General features: G+C 60.4%; 1 long non-coding RNA gene across 1 annotated transcript in view; it reads left to right on the top strand.

Annotated features, from left to right (window-relative positions):
* Window positions 1-400: 400 nt before the first annotated feature.
* LOC143172371 (uncharacterized) overlaps window positions 401-8851 on the top strand; it is a 126402-nt gene continuing 117951 nt past the window's right edge. Inside the window, exon 1 of the long non-coding RNA XR_012997338.1 lies at window positions 401-480. This is a non-coding gene — a long non-coding RNA (uncharacterized LOC143172371). The remainder of the gene's footprint in view (window positions 481-8851) is intronic.

Genomic DNA, 8851 nt, shown 5'->3' with positions numbered 1-8851 from the left:
CGGCCCACCTGAGCCCCGGCGGCAGCCCCACTCGCGGCGTGGGGCCCGCGTCCCGGCGGGCAGCCCCCGAGCCTCTTCTCCCTCTTTTTGGCCCCAAACCCGAGTCCCTCCGGGCCCCACGGGCCGAGCCCTGACTTCTCGCTCTGCCGGGCGGGGGTCCCGAAGGAGGGGTCGCCCCGAAAGACGTGTCCCCGTCCCCCGCGGCTGCCTGATTTGGGGCGGGGGGAGGGGGGGAGGTGAGTGGGTGGGAAATGCCGGGGCGAAGGGGAGGGGGGAGCGACATCGCAGGCCGGTGTGGGGCAGCATCCGTGGCCGCCCCCCTCCCTCCCTCCCTCTCTCCATCCCCCCCCTCCCTCCGTCGCCCCTTCCCTTCTCCCCGCCCGGCTGCTCCGGGCGAGCGAGGCTGGGCTGGAGAAGCCTCTCCCGGGCTGCGTGCGAGCGCCGGTGCCCGGCGGGCGGCTGCGGAGCGGGGGCAGCGCGGTGAGTACCGGGGCGGGGGCTCCCCGGGGTCGGGGCGGGCGGGGGGGAGCTCGGTACGGCCCGGCCGCGCCGTCTCACCCCGCTGCGGGAGAAGCGTGTCCGGGGCTGGGGGCGAGGCGGGGCACACCCCTCCCCGGCGCCCCGTCCCCTCGCTGACCTCCACCTCTCGGCCTCCTGAAAACACGGGGGGGGAAAGTTGAGGTCCGGGCCGAGCCGGGTGCTGGGCGGGGTAAGGGGGGCAGCAGCCCCAGACGGCGGAGGGGCGAGCTGGGGAGGCGTCCCTGCCAGGCGGGGGGATTCCCCTGCCGCCCCCTTTCCTCCTTAACACCCCCTCGCCCCCCAATTTCTTGCCGTCAGTGGCAAATCTTATTTACACGAACAGAAGCCATTGGACTACGAGCCTGATCAGCTGATGGGGGCTCACCTATGGGCTCGTTAAACACGCACACGCACGGGGGTCCGTGGGGCACCCGCGCCGCGCTGCCCGCACCCTGACCATGGCACCGCACCGGCATGGGGGGCTAGGGAGGGGGGGGACAGGCCGGGCGAGTGCCCACCCCGGGGAGAAATCAAAATAAATGGGGTGGGGGCGAGGTGGGAGGGCGCGTTCCGGCGGTTGCTCGGGGTGTGACGGTCTGTCCTGGAAACGGGACGGGGCACAGCACAGCCCGGGCGAGGGAGGCAAGGTTTCACAGCCTAGGTACAGATCCTTCTGCTCCCGCCGAGCGTCCTTTCTGGGGGTCTGCAAGAGCGGGGGAGCTGGGGTCCTGCAAGGGTAGGCGGAGGCGGGGTGACCGCCCTTCCATCCCTCTGTACGAGTCTGTCAGTCGGCTGCAAACCGCACTCCCCCGACAGCCCGTCCCGGGCACCGAGCTGGCCGGGAGGAGGGCGGGTTGGCATCTCCCGCTTCAGCCGTGTCCGAACGGGCTGCTCGCCGGTAGCTCCGTTTCTTGATTCCTTCGTGGCTACTGAAAAGCTGGGGAAGAAAACAGGGGCGGGAGGGGGCTCTTAAGGCGAGGGGCTCTGCGTGTCTGCCCTGCCCGGTGCCCCGGGGAGGGGGGGGGGGGGTGGTGTCTGCCCGACAAGCGCTGCCCCCTACACCCGGCACGGGGGATGCGCTGGGAGAGCTCCGAAACTTTTTGTCAACAGGCATGCGCAGCGCTCCCACCAAAACGGCAAGTTTTTGATGAGGGTGCTGCGGTCCCGGCTCGGGGGGGTGCTCCGGGAGCGTGGGAACCGGCCCCAGCAGCGGCCTCCGTCCGTCCGTCCGTCCGTCCGTCCGCACGGCGCGGCGGGGAGATGCGATGCCTCCAGCCCGGCCCGGGGTGGGGGGGTGGGGGAGGAACGGCAGCGTGTCCGGAGCAAAACGAGTGAGATCCGCGGCTGTCATTTTACTGTCAAAATAGTCCTCGGCCGTTCCGGGAATCGCTAGGACAAAAGGACAACACCCTCCCCAGGAGGACAGGCGGACAAACGCCGCCGCCTCTCCCCGCCCCCCCCGGCGCTGGGCCGGGCGGGGGCAGCCGGCACCGAGGGACCTCCGCGGCCCTTCGGGGTTTTCTCGTTGCTTTTAATCCGTCTTTTTCCACCGCCCCGAGGGAGACCGGCGCTCAGATAACCCTTAGCAGAGGGTGCTTTAGCGGAGGCACCTTTGCTAAGGAGGACGCCTCGGGCTTGTTACGACGGTTTTTTTTTTTGGGGGGGGGGGGGATAATTTGTACTCGGGTTTTACGACCTGGGAGATTCAGCCAAGTTTTGCTTGTTGGCCTCGGTGCGCATCCCCGGTACGCGCTGGCAGGGCGGCGTGCGGCCCCGCGGCGGTGCCTGCGGCGCGGCAGCTAAAACCCGCGAGCGGCAGCCACGCCACGCGTGCTTTTGCAGCCGCCTACACCAGCCACGCCGCCCTTTACTGTGAATATTCGATGTCCGCGCTCCCACAGCCTTTCCCCGCTGCAAAAGCCCAGCACGTCGTTATTTTTTCTTTTTCGGACGAGGAGAAACGAAGTCCCGCAGGTGCGGAAGGAACGTCCTCCGAAAGAGCCGGGTTGTTTCTTTCCTCCGCCCGCAGCCTGTTGAGATACGAGACAACCGAAATTCCTAGAAGGAGACCTAGGAAGTCAATCATCGAAGCACACCGACTTGGCGGAAGCTCGGCTAATGAACTACCAAAATAAAAAAAAAAAAAAAAAAAAAAGAAGTGGCGGTTAATCCAATCAAACGTAACCTCCAACTTCTGGGGAGTGCTTCTTCCTCCTGACAACCTACCGCCGTTAGAGCTGCTCCTCACCGCCGTTCCTCCTCGTAAAAACTGCCTTTCAGTAACATCAACCCTTTCGGTTTTATTATTTTTATTAAAAAGAGGAAGGGAGAGTCGGGGAAAGGCAAAGCCTCGTACGATCAGGCAGCAAGCGCTTCCGAGAAAAAGGTCTTTCCGCGCAGCACCGGTGCAAATTAAACAAAGAATGGGGACATTCTGCCGGGACGAATATTGAAATATTACCGTTCCCTGGAATGCTGCAGCCCCCCCTACCCCCCACCCCCACCCCCGTGGTTCCCAAGCACAGCTTTTCTTCAAACGGGCACCCACCGAGCGAGACCACATCTTCATCCCGGCAATTAACATGCGAAGAGCGGGGGGGGGGGGGGGGCGGGGAACGACACACGATTCTCCCCCCCCCCCCCCGTGTGTGTGTGTGTGTGGAAGGTGCCCTTCCACGGCAGGGCCAGGGGTGCGGGCGGGGCGGGGCGGGGGGCTGCCCGTCACCCGGGGGATGCTCTGCCCGCAGGCAGCCGTCCATCGTTATTCCCGCCAGGCCTCTCTCTTTTTTTTTTTTAATTTTAATTTTTTAATTTTTTTTTTTTTTTTTTTTTTTTGGTGGGGCAGAGCCAGGACGCGGCGGGGAGGGGTAAGATTTGGGGAGAGCGGCCCCCCTCCCGTCGGCAGGCCCCGTGCGACAGCGGGAACCGCACCCGTCGCGAGGTCCTGCCCGCCCCTGCCCGCGGGCGGGCACCGGCAGGTGTCGCTGTCCCCCCGCCGCCGCCACCGGGGCCGGGGCCGGGGCCGGGGGGGGGGAGCCGGAGCTCGGCTCCCCCCGGAGCAGCCGGGCCGGGCAGCCGTGGGGCACCGGGGCTGGGAAAGGCCCCGCCGAGGAGCGGGGTGTCCGTGTCCCCCCCCGCGGCGTCCTGCCCGCCTTTCCCCCCCGTCCCCCCCCCCCGATCACCAGTGGGGTCCGGCCCGCCGAGGGGATGCAAAGCCCGGGGAGATAAACCCCGCGCCTCCGGGCCGAAATTTAAAAAAAAGCAGGTTTACTCCTCCCCGTGAGGCCGTAATTACGGAAAGCAGCCAAATAACCGCGCGTTTCAAACCCCGCCCGTATTAACAGGTCATTTCACGGCGGGGTATGACCGGGTCACGGACACGGGAGGGCGGAAAAGCCGCGGCGAGCGCGGGGCTCGTTCCCCTTCCGCCGGCGCTGAGAGCCAAAAACACGGGGTGCGTGGAAACCCCGCTGCTCGGGCCGCCTCTGGCGGGCCGGTGCCGAAGTTGGCGTTCTGCACGCTCACTAAAACGCCCCTAACAAAGAGTTTCGCTGTACGTCACTCCCCGGGAATCTCAGCATTTAGCGATTATTTGAAGTCTGGGTGAAAGTGTTGCAGCTCTCGCCCCCTCTCCTCCTGCCGCTCCTCTCCGTTCCTACCTTCCTCCCTCCGATCAGGGGAGGTGTTCTTAACCGGAGAGGAGGGGTATGGCTTTGGGGGGTTTCTTTATTATTTCCGACAGAGGTGTACGGTGAGGGTGTATCCGCACTGGAGGCTTTTGTGTAAGGAATTCAAATTATGATTTTTTTTTTTCTTTTTGTATGTGTGCGTGTGTGTACGCAGAAAACTCTAAATTCAGCTTTTTTCCTCACTGAAAAATGAAAAAGTCTTTTTCTCATGACAAATTTCGGCTACTTCACCTAGTATTATATGTTTGCCATTCTACATCTTTTCGTTTCAGTATTTAAATCTTGCGGGGGGGGGAAAGAAAAAAAAAAAACCACCAAACAATCCTCCATACCTGCATCTCCGCTCTTATAAAATAATCTGTAAATAATGCCAAAACATGTATGTTCACGTGTAGACCATAACGGCGCATTTCTGACTGTTTACGGTTTGATGAGAAGACAGGGAGGGCTGCAGAGACGAGGGAGGAAATCTAAGCGCAAAATGCTGAATACTCGGTTTAGAGGAGGCCAGGTGTTAAAAGCGTTGGGGGGGGGGGGGAGAAGACGAGGGTGGGGGAAAAAAATAAGGAGAGGAGGGAGCGGATCTGTTTCACGCATTTATGTATTTTCAACCCGGCGCCCTGTCTCATCTCGGCGGCTGTAGCCGTCACCCCAAATCTGAGCGTTATCAGCGCTTTTACGTGTGCATTTATTTATTTGCCTACCCTCGGCCGAAACCCGGGAAAGCGGCCAACTTCGAACCGGCCAATTTTGGACACCTCGGGTGAGCCGTGCGGATGCGCGGCGGAATACAGGCGCCCGTATTTTTAGCTGTTAAAGGCCGATATTAGGTAACGGGTGTGCGGGGCGGGGGGGCGGGGGGGGGGGGGCGGCGGTATTTATTGTTCCCATTCCACCCGTCGGGTTCGCGTTCAAGTGCCAAGCGACGGAGGGGAGACAGCTGTCCCCGCGCTGCCCGTGGCGCAGGCAGGGCGGGGGAGGGGCGCGATGCCCCCCCCCCCCCTCCCCGGTCCCCCCTCCCCCGACGCCGGGGCTCGTTCAAACGCCGCCGCCGTGATTCGCGGGGCCGCCGTACGGTAAAACGGGGCGGGGAAGGGGAGGGGGGGGGGGGGGGGGGATGCTGCGACGCGGACCCCCGGCATCCCGGCCGGGGGGATGCTCGGGGATGGGGGGGGACACGACGGCGGCGCGTCCCGTCCCGTCGGGGCCGCGGCGAGGCGCGGGGTAAGCGGGCGGGGAGGTGGCCGTCTTGGGGGGGGGGGGGGGGCGCGGGTGCGCTGCGGGGACGGACAGACGGACGCGCAGGCGTAGGCCCCCGCGCGCACCTCCGCGTTTTGCATATGCTAATGCGGGTCCGCAGGGGAGCGGGAGCTGCACGTGCGCTAATTAAGAGCGGGGGAGGGAGGCTGGGTTTGCGTCCGCGGGCCGGGAGTCCCCGGCACCCGCTTATTGGTAAAAAACGTGTAGAAATGGTACTTTCCTAATGAACTGTTGCTCTGTGTGGTAAGGTAAGAGCTAACCTAACCGATGATGGTGTCGGTTGCCGTTTTGGGGTGGTTTTTTGGTAGGTTTTTTTTTTTTTTTTTAATGTTTTACGTGTAGCCATCTGACCACTTGTTATTGGGTGACATACCGGTGTAGGGCCCGTGAAATTGGAGCGAGGGGTAGCGCTGGAAATACCGTAGGGAACGTCAAAGAATTAAGGCATACATGTGGTGAAACGGGCGCTGAGCAATACCCACCGAGCATGACACTCTGCTCTTTATTTAAAAAAAAAAATAAAATACGTGCGTGACAGTCTTTGGGGAGGGCTAACTTTTGCCCTATACGTTCATGCAGGTAAGTCATTCATAGTGGAACTAATTATCTATGCATGCACTGAGACCTTTTTTTTTTCTTTTTTTTTTAAGAAAAAAAAAAAGAAAAAATGTGTGTGTGGGCGGGTGTTGGGTTTTTTTTATGGAATAACGTTACTCGTTTAAAAACATGACATGCCAGGGCTATAAAAACAGAGTGATCTTCTGTTTTTAATCACATTTAAGCCTCTCTTCTTCCTTGTACGAATTTCCCCATTAAGATAAACCGGGATGTGCTCACACTGCTTGCAACGCAATTCAAGGCCTGTGGGTTTTCGGATAACGCAAATGTGATGCTATCGGCAATATTTTGAAATAAACTCTAAAAATGCTTTTTTTTTTCTGTAAAGAATTAGGCAGTGGGTTTAAAGCTGCACGCGTTAAAATGAGATGTAACGCATTTAATAATGTAGCACTTAGAACATACAAAATGTCTTCCTCGGAGAAAGCTCTCCGTACCTGGGTCTCCACATTTTAAGAGAAGATTTTGAAATAAAAGGCTCCTGAAATCAATGCAGATATAAGTCCGCTTATAGGCCGTGATACAGCAATGAAATATTATGAATCCTTTGAAACAGTCCCCATCAGACGCATTATCTACCTCGCCTTATACCTTAAAATGTTTTGGGTGTTCTGGGTTTTTTTTTCCCCCTAATACGAAGTTAATTAGGCGATCCAAGTTCCAGCTTCGAGCTAGTGGTATAATAGCTGAGCAGGGCAATGAGATCCTCCTCTCCTCTTAAGACCCCACAAGCATCTTGTGCACCTTGATTTGTAATATTAGCACTTGTGCGTATTTTGTAACCTTACACAAACAGAAGCATGGAGGAAACGGAATATAAAGACACATACACAGCAGAGCCTCGCCAAAAAGCGGGGGAATAGAAGAAAGGGAAGGGGGAGGGTATTTAAAAAAAAAAAAAAAAAAAGAAAAGAGAGATCAAAGGAAAAGCGATAGCCTGTAACTTTCAGTAAATTTAAAAAAAATGCAAATATACCTTTACATATGCATCAGTATTAAAAATAATACACGCTGGAGCCAACAGGAGCCGCAGGAGGAGGAGGAGGAGAGGAGAATGGCGCAGCGGTGGAGCCCGGATCACGCACCGGAGCCGCCCGCTCCCAGCCCGGCTCTTCTCCGCGCCGCAGCCCGGCCCGGCCGGGCCCGCTCATTTCGGGGACGTTTGTTTTGTTGATGGTGATGACGGTGACGACTGGAAGGAGAGGGGAGGCCCGATTTTTTTGTGCCGTGGATCAGGATCTTCCGCAAGAGGGGCGATCGCTCCGGGAATCCGCCGCCTCTTCTCCGAGCGGCGGGATTTGCATATTCTTTTTTTTTTTTTTTATTGCCCTAATTTCCTTGATGTATGTAAATGTAGCCGGACGTACAGTATGCCTCGCGCTGACGTCAATGGACGTGACCTCGCCGTCAAACCTTGAACGTGAAGCGGGGATGGGGGACGCGGGGCGGGGGCGCAGCCGCGGAGGCGCTCCGCGCCGCTCCGCGCCGCTCCGGGCCGGGGTAGAGGCGGCGGTGGCGGGGAGGCAGGCGGCAGGCACCGTCCGCGGGCGCGCAGGCTGCCTGGCCGCGCTTTGCCGCGCCGCTCCGCGCCCCTGCGCTGGCAGCAGCAGCAGCAGCAGCAGCAGCAGCAGCCCGCCCGCCCCCCCGCGCGGCCCCAAAACAAAGCCCACCTCCCCGGAACGCCGCCGAGCCCGTCCTGCCTTTTTTTTTTCTTTTTCTTTTTTTTTTTTAATGGGACGTTATTTGCTGCTTCTCTTCATCAGGCGGCGAGCGGGAAATAGAAAACTCCGGGCAATTAAAAAAAAAAAAAAAATACCCCCCTCCTCCCTCCCCAAAATATCGCACGGCACAGGCGTGTTGAGCCAGTGGAGGCGAAGCATCCCTCCGGGAAGCCAGCGGTGCTCCGCCGGGTCCCGCGGTTACGGGGCTCGGTGCGAGGGGCCCGCCGGTGCCACCGGCCGGGGCGAGGGAGGGGAGGCGGGCGGCCGGAGGAGCCCGGGGGACGGGGGTGGGCTGCAGCCGCTGGGTCTGGTCGCAGACCCCGCCGGTCCGACCTGCAAAGCCAGAAGCCGCCCTGCCGGCTTTGCAGCGGTTCCCTCCCCACAGCTCGGGAGGAGCGGCGGTATAAGCGGGGACTCGGTGTCTGGCGGCGGAAAGCGGCCGGTGCGAGGGTAGCAGAGGGTGGACGAGAGCGGTCTGGGCTCCTCTCCCTCTCCCCCCTCTCCCTTTGGAGACGCCGCGGTGTGTGATGATGTTTGGAGAACTTTCAGCGCCGGGGGGGATTTCTGCCGGCCAGGCGGCAGGGCGGGATGCAACCGGCGGCTTGGAAGCGAGGGGTGCCCTCCGTCAGGGCCCGAGTTCCTCCCCGTTTCTCCTGGCGTTACTAGTTATTTTTTTGTTAGCCTGCTGCGAGACGTTCCAGAGCACCTCTCGTTGTCCGCCGGGTCGCCGGGGGCCGTGCCCGCGGCAGGGGATGCCGGGGTGCCGGGGGCTGCGGCGGGGCTGCGGCGGGCTCTCCCCGCTCTCCCCGCGAAAATCCGCGCCCGGGGGCGGCCGGGCGCCTCCCCGCTCCCCGCAGCCGCGCTCCGGGCGGGACACCCATCTGGCACCATATACACATATATATATATACACACACACACACGCATACATCTATATGTGCTCGGGAGTAGCATGTGCGTATATATATATTCATTTTTGAGCGTCGCCCCTCCCCCCGCCCGCCCCTACCCCTCGCAGCCCCCCCCCCATATATACCCGCACTC

This window comes from Aptenodytes patagonicus, chromosome Z, assembly GCF_965638725.1.
Source record: "Aptenodytes patagonicus chromosome Z, bAptPat1.pri.cur, whole genome shotgun sequence".
Lineage (NCBI taxonomy): Eukaryota > Metazoa > Chordata > Aves > Sphenisciformes > Spheniscidae > Aptenodytes > Aptenodytes patagonicus.
This window is presented reverse-complemented; position numbering and strand designations above follow the sequence as displayed.